We start from the raw sequence: 10,345 nt of genomic DNA on the forward strand, positions 1-10,345 counted from the left end.
GTGGTCTCCCTCCCTCCCTTGCTTCTCTCAGCAGCTCAGGCCTCCCTAGCTAGGTTCACAATCCTGTCAGGAAAAGGGAGGAAACAGAGACGGCTTTCCAAGTTATTCTCTTCAAGAACAAAATGTTGGACCTCACAGCAATTACCCAGAATCACCCACAGAAAATACTCTGAGGGCGTGACCCTGGGCCAGAGTTTCAGCTGCTTCAGTGTTGTCCTGTCCCAAAGTAGGGAAGGACAGTGGGATGCATTTCCGGGCTTCTCTCACATCTTCTTCCTAACTGGTTCCTTCCTTGTGTTCTCCTATGTCTCTAGGGTATTTGAGCCTGCCTTAATCTAAAACTGAAGCCATCAGGAAAACCTGTAACTCAAAATTTGGAGATAGAGGAAGCTCAGGGGCTTTTACATTTTTAAGCATTACTAAGGACTATTAAACCTGCGAATTGTGAGAGAAAAACCAGTCCCATAATTTTGAGCCAAATTTGAAGCAAGCTTTAATTAAATATTGGCCAGGATAATGGACTCTGGCCAGGTCCATCTCTGGGTTCCCAGAACATAGCCACAAGTCATATTTTGCAAAGTCTTCAAAAGGCAAAAACTTCAGAAGCACCATATTTTCCTTCAGGTCCAATCAAGGTCAAGCAAGTACCCTGCCATATTTCTTGCCTGTGTACCTCCTGCCTACATCCAATCCGGGGCAAGCATACATCTTGACATATTTCCTGCTCATGTACCTCTCATCCACCTGTCATCAAATATATCCAGTGCCACTGAATCAAACAAATTTGTTTTTTTTTAAAGATTTTTTAAATTTATTATGTATACAGAGGAGGGTGCCAGATCTCATTCAGATGGTTGTGAGCCACCATGTGGTTGCTGGGAATTGAACTCAGGACCTCTGGAAGAGCAGTCAGTGCTCTTAACCTCTGAGCCATCTCTCCAGCCCCCCCCCCTTTTTTCCTTTTTGAGACAGAGTTCCTCTGTGTAGCTTTGCGCCTTTCCTGGAACTCACTTGGTAGCCCAGGCTGGCCTCGAACTCACAGAGATCCACCTGGCTCTGCCTCCCAAGTGCTGCGATTAAAGGTGTGTGCCACCACCACCTGGCCAAACAAATTTGTTTAGGGAAGTTAAAACATATGGCTTGCTATCACCTATAAACAACAGCCTCCAACATTTCAGGAAGTATCCATCCTTGGGCTAGGGGCTTGCAGGTGACTGTTGGGAATAATCTTTTTTGTACACTGTGAAGATGTGTCTCTGTCCTTCCTCACCTGCCTAAGGCACCTTCTGATTGGTTTACTAAAGAGCTGAACAGCCAATAGCTAGGTAGGAGAGGATAGGTGGGACTTCCTAGCTGAGACAGGAACTCTGGAAAAGAGTCTGACACAGGAGGTGGACCAGCCAGAGGTGGGGGCAGTCAGATGTATGGTACTGAGGAGTGTTAACGAGCCATGTGGCAGACCATAAATATAATGTAGATTATATATTATATATAATATATAATGTATATAATAAATATATTATAGATTAATATAAATGTGTTATTTTAAGTTTTAAGAGATAGTTGGGAACAATCCTAAGGTAAGGCCAAGCTTTTATAATTAATAAAAAGTCTCTATGTCATTACTTAGGAGCTGGCCATCCAAAGAAAGTCCAACTATAGATTACAGGAATTTTTGTTTCATGGATTTCTTAGGCACAGTAATCAAAACTTAAAACATGACTTTGGCTCTCACAGGATCCCAAAGAACTTCTCTTCATGAATATTCACTGATCAATATTGGCATTTAGAGGAACTCACAGTGAGACCATTTTAAATTATGTTTTTGTTTATTAAGAAAGACAGGGACTGGAGAGATGCCTCAGTGGTTGAGCACTTGCTTTTTGCCAGAGGACTTGAGTTGGGTTCCAGCACCCATACTGGGAGGCATACATGTACTTTTAACTTCAACTCTAGGAGATCTGACACCCTCTTTTGGCCTTTGTGGGTATCTACACACGTGTAGAACAAACACACAGACAACACATACACAAATTTTAAAAAAAGAATGAAGAATAAGAATAAATTCTGGGGCTGGGTGTGGCACCTCACGCCTTTAATCCCAGTACTTGGAAGGCAGAGGCAGAGGTATATATATATATATATATATATCCTAGTTGAAGCCTCAGCACTTAAAAAAAAAAGCTCATTATAAGATAACGTTATACTTATGTCAGCTTACATTTCCTTCTGCAGATCTCTGATGTCTAGCTTAATAGAAGAAAGCTGGTTTCTTGTTGTATTTCTACAAGCTGACTGTTGTGGTATTCTGTCTTGTAGAAGGACTTGAAGGACTAACCTTGAAGAAATGTAGTACAAAGGGGATTTCCATCTGAAGAGCCTTTGCAATCAAATGTGGATATTTCTTAAAAGTTAAATGACTAATTTAAAAAAGGCCAGTTGCATTTAGAGTCTGAAACTACAGGGTCAATTTTTATATTCTGTCCAGTAAACTCCATGTACATTTTCACTCCTCTCCTTTGCTCCCCTCCCCTCCCTCCCTCCATTTCTCCCTCACAGAGATTTGCCTACCTCTGCCTCCCAACTGTGGGATTAAAGGTATATGCCACTATGTTCAGTTCCATGTATGCTGTGGGATGTTCTGTATGGCAAATGTGTTGCTCTGATTGGTCAATAAATAAAACACTGATTGGCCAGTGGCTAGGCAGGAAGTATAGGTGGGACTAACAGAGGAGAAAAGAAAAAACAGGAAGGTGGAAGGAGTCACTGCCAGCCGCCACCAGGACAAGCCGCATGTGAAGAGGCCAGTAAGCCACAAGCCACGTGGCAAAGTATAGATTTATGGAAATGGATTAATTTAAGCTATAAGAACAGTTAGCAAGAAGCCTGCCACGGCCATACAGTTTTTAAGCAATATAAGTCTTTGTGTTTACTTGGATGGGTCTGAGCGGCTGTGGGACTGGCGGGTAACAAAGATTTGTCCTGACTGTGGGCCGGGCAGGAAAACTCTAGCTACACATGTATATTTTAAATGGGTTTCAATTGTGCATGACTTGATGACATGCTACACCACTCATTTAAAAAGTCGTGGTTAGGAGGTGCCTAAAAATCTTGAAATACTTCACTATACAATATCAGAACAGCAGAGAGTCACACTGCTGATAACAAAAGTATCAGTTAAGTTTGATATGGTTCACATTTCCACCATCAGTACATGAATGAATCAGTTTCTCTGAGTCCTTGCCCGCTTTTGGCTGTTGCCATCATCATCATCATCATCATCATCATCATCATCATCGCTTTGTATTTTTTTAAGACAGTCTCACTATATAATCTGAGATGGCCTCGAATTTGACAATCCTCCGGCCTTCATCTCCTAAGTGCTGGAATTATAGGCACATCCCACCACACCTTGCTTAAAGACTTCCTTTTATAGAGTAGTTTTAGATTCATAACAAAATTAAGTGGACGATGCAGAGAATTCTCTCATCTACCATTCCCTAGGTACCATGACCTTCCCTACCACCAATAGCTTGAATCAGAGGGGTCTCTTGTAACAATCAAAACCACATTACAACATCATTATCATTGGAAGCTGTAGTTGTTGGCTTTTTACTCTTTACTCTTTTGGCTCTTTGGGGGCCTGCCACCCAGCTCCCAAATAAGCACACATGGGCTATTATTCTTTTTTATGAATGCCTGGACTTAGCTTGGCTTGTTTCTAGCCAGCTTTTCTTAAATTATCCCATTTACCTTTTGCCTCTGGGCTTTTATATTTCTCTATTTCTGTATACCTTTCTTTCTTTCTCCATGGCTTGCCATGTAGCTGGGTGGCTGGCCCTGGAGCCCTCCTCCTTCTTTTCTGGCTCCTTCTTCTCTCTGCTTCCTGATCCCTTTTTTCTCCTTCTGTTTGTTCTCTCTGCCAGTCCCTCTTATCCTTTCTTTTTCCTTGCTATTGGCCGTTCAGCTGCTTATTACACCATCAGGTGTTTTAGACAGGCAAAGTATCACAGCTTCACAGAGTTAAACAAATGCAACATAAAAGAATACAGCACATCTTTGCATCATTAAAGCAAATGTTCCACAGCATAAACAAATGTAACATATCTTTAATATTCTATAACAGGAAGCCCACTCCATTCATTGTGTTCACATTTGTTGTTGCATAATCTTTGGGCTTCTAGAAATGCATGGTGTGTATATGCCCATCACCTGCAAAATGGTTTCAATTCTCTAACCCCCTTGGGAGCCACCTGTTCACCCTTTCCTCCCTTCTAGTCCCAACAAACCTGGGCCACTGTCTTCATCATCTTGTCCTGTTCTTTAATTTCAGCATCACTGATGTCTGTGAGGCCATGCTTTGTTGTCACTTTGGTTTGTATGTCCTTCTGTTCATGTTTTTATTCTTGCCACCTGCATATGAAACCTTAGTGTCTTTTTGTTCATGCTCAAGTTGTATTTTGTTGTTGTTCTGTTATTGTAGGGGGTGTTTATATTTTATAGCTACTATACTTTTGTCAGGTATTGCTTTAGAAAGGGATGTTCCCAAGCAAGGCATGGTGGCACCGCCACTGCTCACTGGGACCAGATCTCCTCACACATGCCAGGCCAGTGCTCTACTGTTCAGTTCCTTCTCCACTTCCTTAGTCCTTCTTTTCACTGCCTTATAGATTCATGCTGAGTGTGGTAAGGCATGGCTTAAATCCCAGCACTCTGGAGGCACAGGCAAGAGGAGCTGATTTACATAGTAAGTTCTAGGTCAGATGGGGTTACATGGTAAGACTTTGTCTCAACAAACAAGCAAACAACAACAAGAAAAAACTCAGACAGGTTTTCCAAAACAAAAGTTTAGATGACACACCCAATTTATTGCTCTGGGGTGAAGATTTTAAGATCACTGCCTGGCTGCAGGCTGTGAACAGTTTCTAGTAAAAAAAAAAATTCTTTAACTTTTTAGTGTTTTGTGTGTGAACAGTGATTTTTTGTTTGTTGGTTTTGAGAAGTCAGGTTTAGGTAGATTTTCCCTTTTCACAGTGTAAGTAAATTTGTTGCAACTCTGTGGGTTTGGTCCTGGGTTTTGGCACCAAAATGTGAGTTTTGCAACTCTGGGGAAAGGTATCCTGACTACTTGGGGAGTCAGGCAACACCTTGAACTGCTTAGGACAGCTCTGATAGCTGGAGCTGCAAAGAGACAGTTCAGCCCTGGAGGGCGAAGTGTCTTGGACACCTGGAGCTGCTTAGGACAGCTCTGATGGCTGGAGCTGCAGAGAGACAGCTCAGCCATGGAAGGGAAGTTTTTCTGACTGCTTGGGAGAGTCAGGCCTGGAATTGCTTCAGTAGGGAAAGGTATCCTGACTATTCAGGAAAGTCAGGCCTGGAGCTGCCAGGACAGCTCTGCAGGGAAGGGTATCCTGACTCTTCAAGAGAGTCAAGCTACACCTGGTGTGATTGGGGATGGTCTCCCCATAGGATATAGCAATCCTGCTCCTCTCCTGGAGAGCCACTGCAGCTGAGCTTTGCTCAGCCCCCACTTAAGGGGGCTTCCTAGCAGAGCTCTGCTTCTCTGACTTAAGATGCTGCTTCTTTTGCTTCACCCTGCAAAAGGGGAACCCCCTGCAGAAATGTAGCAATATCCTCTGGCTCCAGAGAAAAGTGTTACTTTTTTCAGCTCTCTATAGCTCTGTCCACTGAGGGATGTCTCAACAAGGATCTCTACCCAGTGAATGAAGATCTTCACACCCAAAACTCTTTTGAGAAAGAGATTATTTGGTAAGAAAGAGTCCAGGAGAGTAGCTACCTCTACCAGGGTGGAGAGAACAGTCCACAACTAACCAGGCAGGGCGGCTTATATAGGATGTCTTGGGGGTGGAGTCAATCAGTGATTGGTTAGTATTTTTCTGCCTAAGGATTGGCCAATTTTGTGGGCTAGGGACAGAGATGGCCCTGATTTCAGAGCCAAACTGTGTTTCTTTCACTGGCCTTTTTTGGCTTTTTGACACTTCCTCTAAGGCCAGGGCACATTTCTTTCACTGACTCTGATTCTAGGGTTGAAGAGTGTTTCTTCGGCACTAGTTTCAGAGTCAGGGCATATTTCCTTGGTTCTGGGTTTGGGGATAAAGTGTTCATTTCTCTGGCTCAGACCCCAAACCCAGGCTGTGTTTCTTTCCCTGGTCCTGGGCCCCAGGGCCAGGGTTGTACTGTCCTGCTCTGTGATTGGTTGGTTTCACAAGTCAGTTGGCCAGGGGCAGAGATGACTCTGATTTGAGCCAAACTGTGTTTCTTTCATTGGTCTTATCTGAGCCATCTTTCCCTAGTTCAGGGCTCCAGGGTCAGGGTGGGTTTCTTTTTTTTTGTTGTTATTGTTTTTTCAAGACAGGGTTTTTCTGTGTAGCTTTGTGCCTTTCCTGGAACTCCCTCTGTAGTACAGGCTGGCCTCAAACTCACAGAGATCCGCCTGCCTCTGCCTCCCGAGTGCTGGGATTAAAGGCGTGCACCACCACCACCCGGCCAGGGTGGGTTTCTTTAGCCAGCCCCTTTCCCCTACACACAGGACCAGGTTTCCAGCATCATCTGATGAAAGCCAGCCTCACTTGCACATGACTGAGTGTGTTCATTTGGATTTGTCACTGAGTTCTCAGTTCTGCTTTGCTGATATATGTGTCTGATCCTCTGTAATACAATATTCACAGTCTTGATTATCGAATAGCAGCAACTGATTGTCAGTGTCCCTTAGTCTCAGCTACAGTATTTGTATGGTGGCTATACAGTGTGTTTTAAAATAGAGTAGGTGAATTCTTCTCATTTTAATGTCTCAAGGTGGTTTTGATTACATTCGTTCATTTTCCTTTCCAGATATATTTTAGAGTAATGTAGTCTGTAACTGAAAAAAATCTTGCTGGGACTTTGACAATAATTGTGTGAAATCTGGTTATAAATGTTAGGAGAACTTGCATTTTTTCTCTGCTGTCATTTAATCTATGATAATTGCATGCGTCTCTATCCTTAGTGTATTTTTAAATATGCTTTTTTCATCCTCACTATGTCCTGGCAGAGGTTCTGAACATGTTTTATTAGATTTATAGCTCTGTGTTTCTTTTTGGTGAGGCCATTCATGATTTCAAACTTCCATGCATTCATGACTGGTATGAAGAGAGACCACACTGACTTTGTATGTCGAACCTGTGTGCAGTGACCTCTCTGTACAATCACGCCATCTGCATTTCTCCCTTCTGTCTGCATGCCCTTCTCTTATTTTTCCTGCCTTATTGGACTGACTAGAACCCCTCTGCTTCTCTGAATACGGTGATGGAGGTGGAAACCGTAGCCTTGCTCTAGTCTAAGAAAACCTTCAGTCTCTTGTCATTTGCTATGATGGCATCTGTTTCTCTAGATTCTCTTTTACAAGTTGAGGAAGGTCACCTCTGCAATCATCTTTTTTGATTTTTTTCTTTTAACATAATTTACTAACTCCTTGGGAATTACACATCATGCGCCCCAATCCCATTCATTTCCCAGTCCCTTCATATCCACCCCTCAGCCTTGTAGCATTCTCCCCAAAAAGAAAAATTTTAAAATATTGATTAAAAACCAAACAAAATGAACAAACAACAACAACAAAACCCACTTTGCTCTTCCATCTTTCCTGCCTCTCTAGCACCTCTTCATTCATCTTAGTGGTATCAGGAGCTGTGGTGTGCCACACAGTATACATTTTTATCCTATCAGTTTTACTTGGAAATGTTCATTGCAATGAGTTGTTGGTCAGGATCAAGGCCTCTGAGTTCTGGTACACCATCTATACTGGACCCTCACCAAAACTCTTCGAAGATCTCCTGCTATTGCCCAGAGTCATGAAGATCGTGTGGCTATAGTTCCCCGGAGCAATCCCTTCATGCACTCTAGCAGGTCATAAATAGGGTAGATGTTGGATTGGGACAACTCAAAGCCCTGGATGTGGGCCTGGGTAGTAGCTATTTTGGTCAGTCCGGGATGCTGGAACTGCCCCCTCAGGTGAGGAGCAGGGCCATCTCTCCAGAGTATGAGGCCAGCTCTTCAATGAGGGGCGGGACCAGCTGCAGTGGCCATCAAGAGGCAAGGTTAACTCTCTCAGGGCCAGGGAAATGTGGTGCTGGCTCAGTTCAGCTCTCAGATTTCAACACACATGGTTTCTACTGCCCCCTGTGGTAATATGGGTCATGGAGATCAACACCGACTCCAGCTGCAGCAGGACCACAGACCTAGACATGGCCCTCAGCATCAGCTCGGGCCTGTATGTTGTCATGGCCTCAGGTGGCAGTGTCGGCCACCCAGCTCAGCATGGCACCATTGGCAGCATGGCCTCAGACATCAATGTGGCTACAGGTGGCTGCCCAGACTTTGAGCATCTGTCCAGCCTTTGGTGGCAACTCGAGCCACAGACTTCAACACAGACCCTGGCAGTGATTGGGCAATGGACCCAGACATGACCCTCAGCTGAATCTTGGGCCCAGATGTCATCATGGCCCTGGGTGGCAGTGCAGACCACTTGATTTTTTCCTTAAATTTATGTATACATATATATGCCTGTGTGAGTTTATGTGCATTGTGTAAGTGCAGTGCTCATAGAGGTCAGAAGATGGCATTGGATCTCCTGGAGCTTGAGTTATAGGTGGTTGTGAGCCAACTGATGTGGGTGCTGGGACTTGAACAGTGGACCTCTGGAAGAAAAATTCTGTCTCTCAAGCCCTTGAACATTTTTAAAAAATAATGAGTAGATATAGAGCATTGTCAAGTTTGTTACTGCATTGGTGTATATGATCCAAAGATTTTTGTCTTTAGTTTTTCATTTAGTTTGGATTAAATTGATGAATTGGGAATACTAAATCACCTTTGTATCCTTAAAAAAAACTGCATTCAGTTATAGCCTATGATTCTTTTTACATATTGACGAACTCTGTTTGCTTTTGTTTTATTAAGGATTTTTTGCACCAATAAGTGTGGGAGCCCACAAGTGACTCAGTTTCCCAGTTTGAATCTGAGGTCTTTTCTGAGTCAATAGAGTTCAAGGTTGTTTGCTCCAAGGCTGTGAGAAAGTTCTGATTAGCCCGCAGAGTCTCCTTGAAGGGCTGAGAGAAAGTCCTGATTAGCCCACAGGAAGGAACACACTATCTAGCTAGATGCAGGCTCCTGATGCCTTCCAGAGGTACATTGAGATAGAAAATGAAACTCCCTGCTCCTTGACGCAAGGCAGGATAGATAGTGGCTGAATGCCTGCGCTGTGCATTGTTCTACCTCTGTCCTTCAAGACTGTGTATAAGCTGGCTGTGAAATAAACTCGGGACTGTCCGGCATTGACCAGTAGACCTCTCAACTCTTTTCTGTCTTCTTCATTGTCTCTTCAGTCTGCATGCCTCTACCCAGCTACCCAGCTGACTGTCGGCAGGCCCAACAAATAAGGATGTTGGTCTGTAGTTTTTCTGCCTGTGTTTCTGAACTATCAGTGTTCAGTTTGGACATCTAGGTGAGCCTTATAAATTAAACTGGGAAGTGCTCTCTCCTCTTGAAGAGATTATATACAATGTAGAGTTATACAGATCTACATAGAATTATATAGAGTTTCTTCCTATACATTTTAATTTAGAACATTTTTTTCATGCACCGGCATGTCGTCTGTTGTGCATATCACCTCTCCAGTCCCAGTACCCCTATACCCTCCCTTTACTCATGTAGGTTTAAAAATAGTAGGATATCCAATGAGAGCACATGGGCCCAGTCATCCTTCTTTGGGAAGGTTTAATTTTGTAGATTTAATTTTCTCAAGTTAGCGAGCCAGATGATCTATTTCACAAGTCCTCAAGGAATTGGCGTGTTTTCTCTAAGTTATCAGATTTATGTGTATATTGCTCTGGAGATATTTTTGTCTGTTTGCCTTTGGGTCACACACACACACACACACACACACACACACACACACACACACACTGGCCCAGGAATTGATATGTAGCTGAGGATAACCTGGAGCTCCTGCTCCTCCTCCTTCCACTTCATAAAATTCTGGGTTACAAGTGTGCTCCCCTCGCCCTCTCCCCCTCTCTCCCTCTCTCTGTATTGTTATTCATTGTGTTTTGGGTAGATGTCTAGGATCAGAATTGCTGGGCCATCTAATAAATTTGTGGTTAACTCTAGCAGGCTTTCTTGGACCACCAGCCCCCAAATCATTACATGGAGACTTATTATTAATCATGAATGTTTGACCTTAGCTTATGCTCATTTCTTGCTATCTCTTGTAACTTAATTTAACCCATTTATCTTCATTTATGTTTTGCCTCAAGGCTTTTTACCTTTCTTTCATTTAGTATGTCCTACT

The sequence above is a fragment of the Peromyscus leucopus genome, chromosome 19, assembly GCF_004664715.2.
Source record: "Peromyscus leucopus breed LL Stock chromosome 19, UCI_PerLeu_2.1, whole genome shotgun sequence".
NCBI classification, from domain to species: Eukaryota; Metazoa; Chordata; class Mammalia; order Rodentia; family Cricetidae; genus Peromyscus; species Peromyscus leucopus.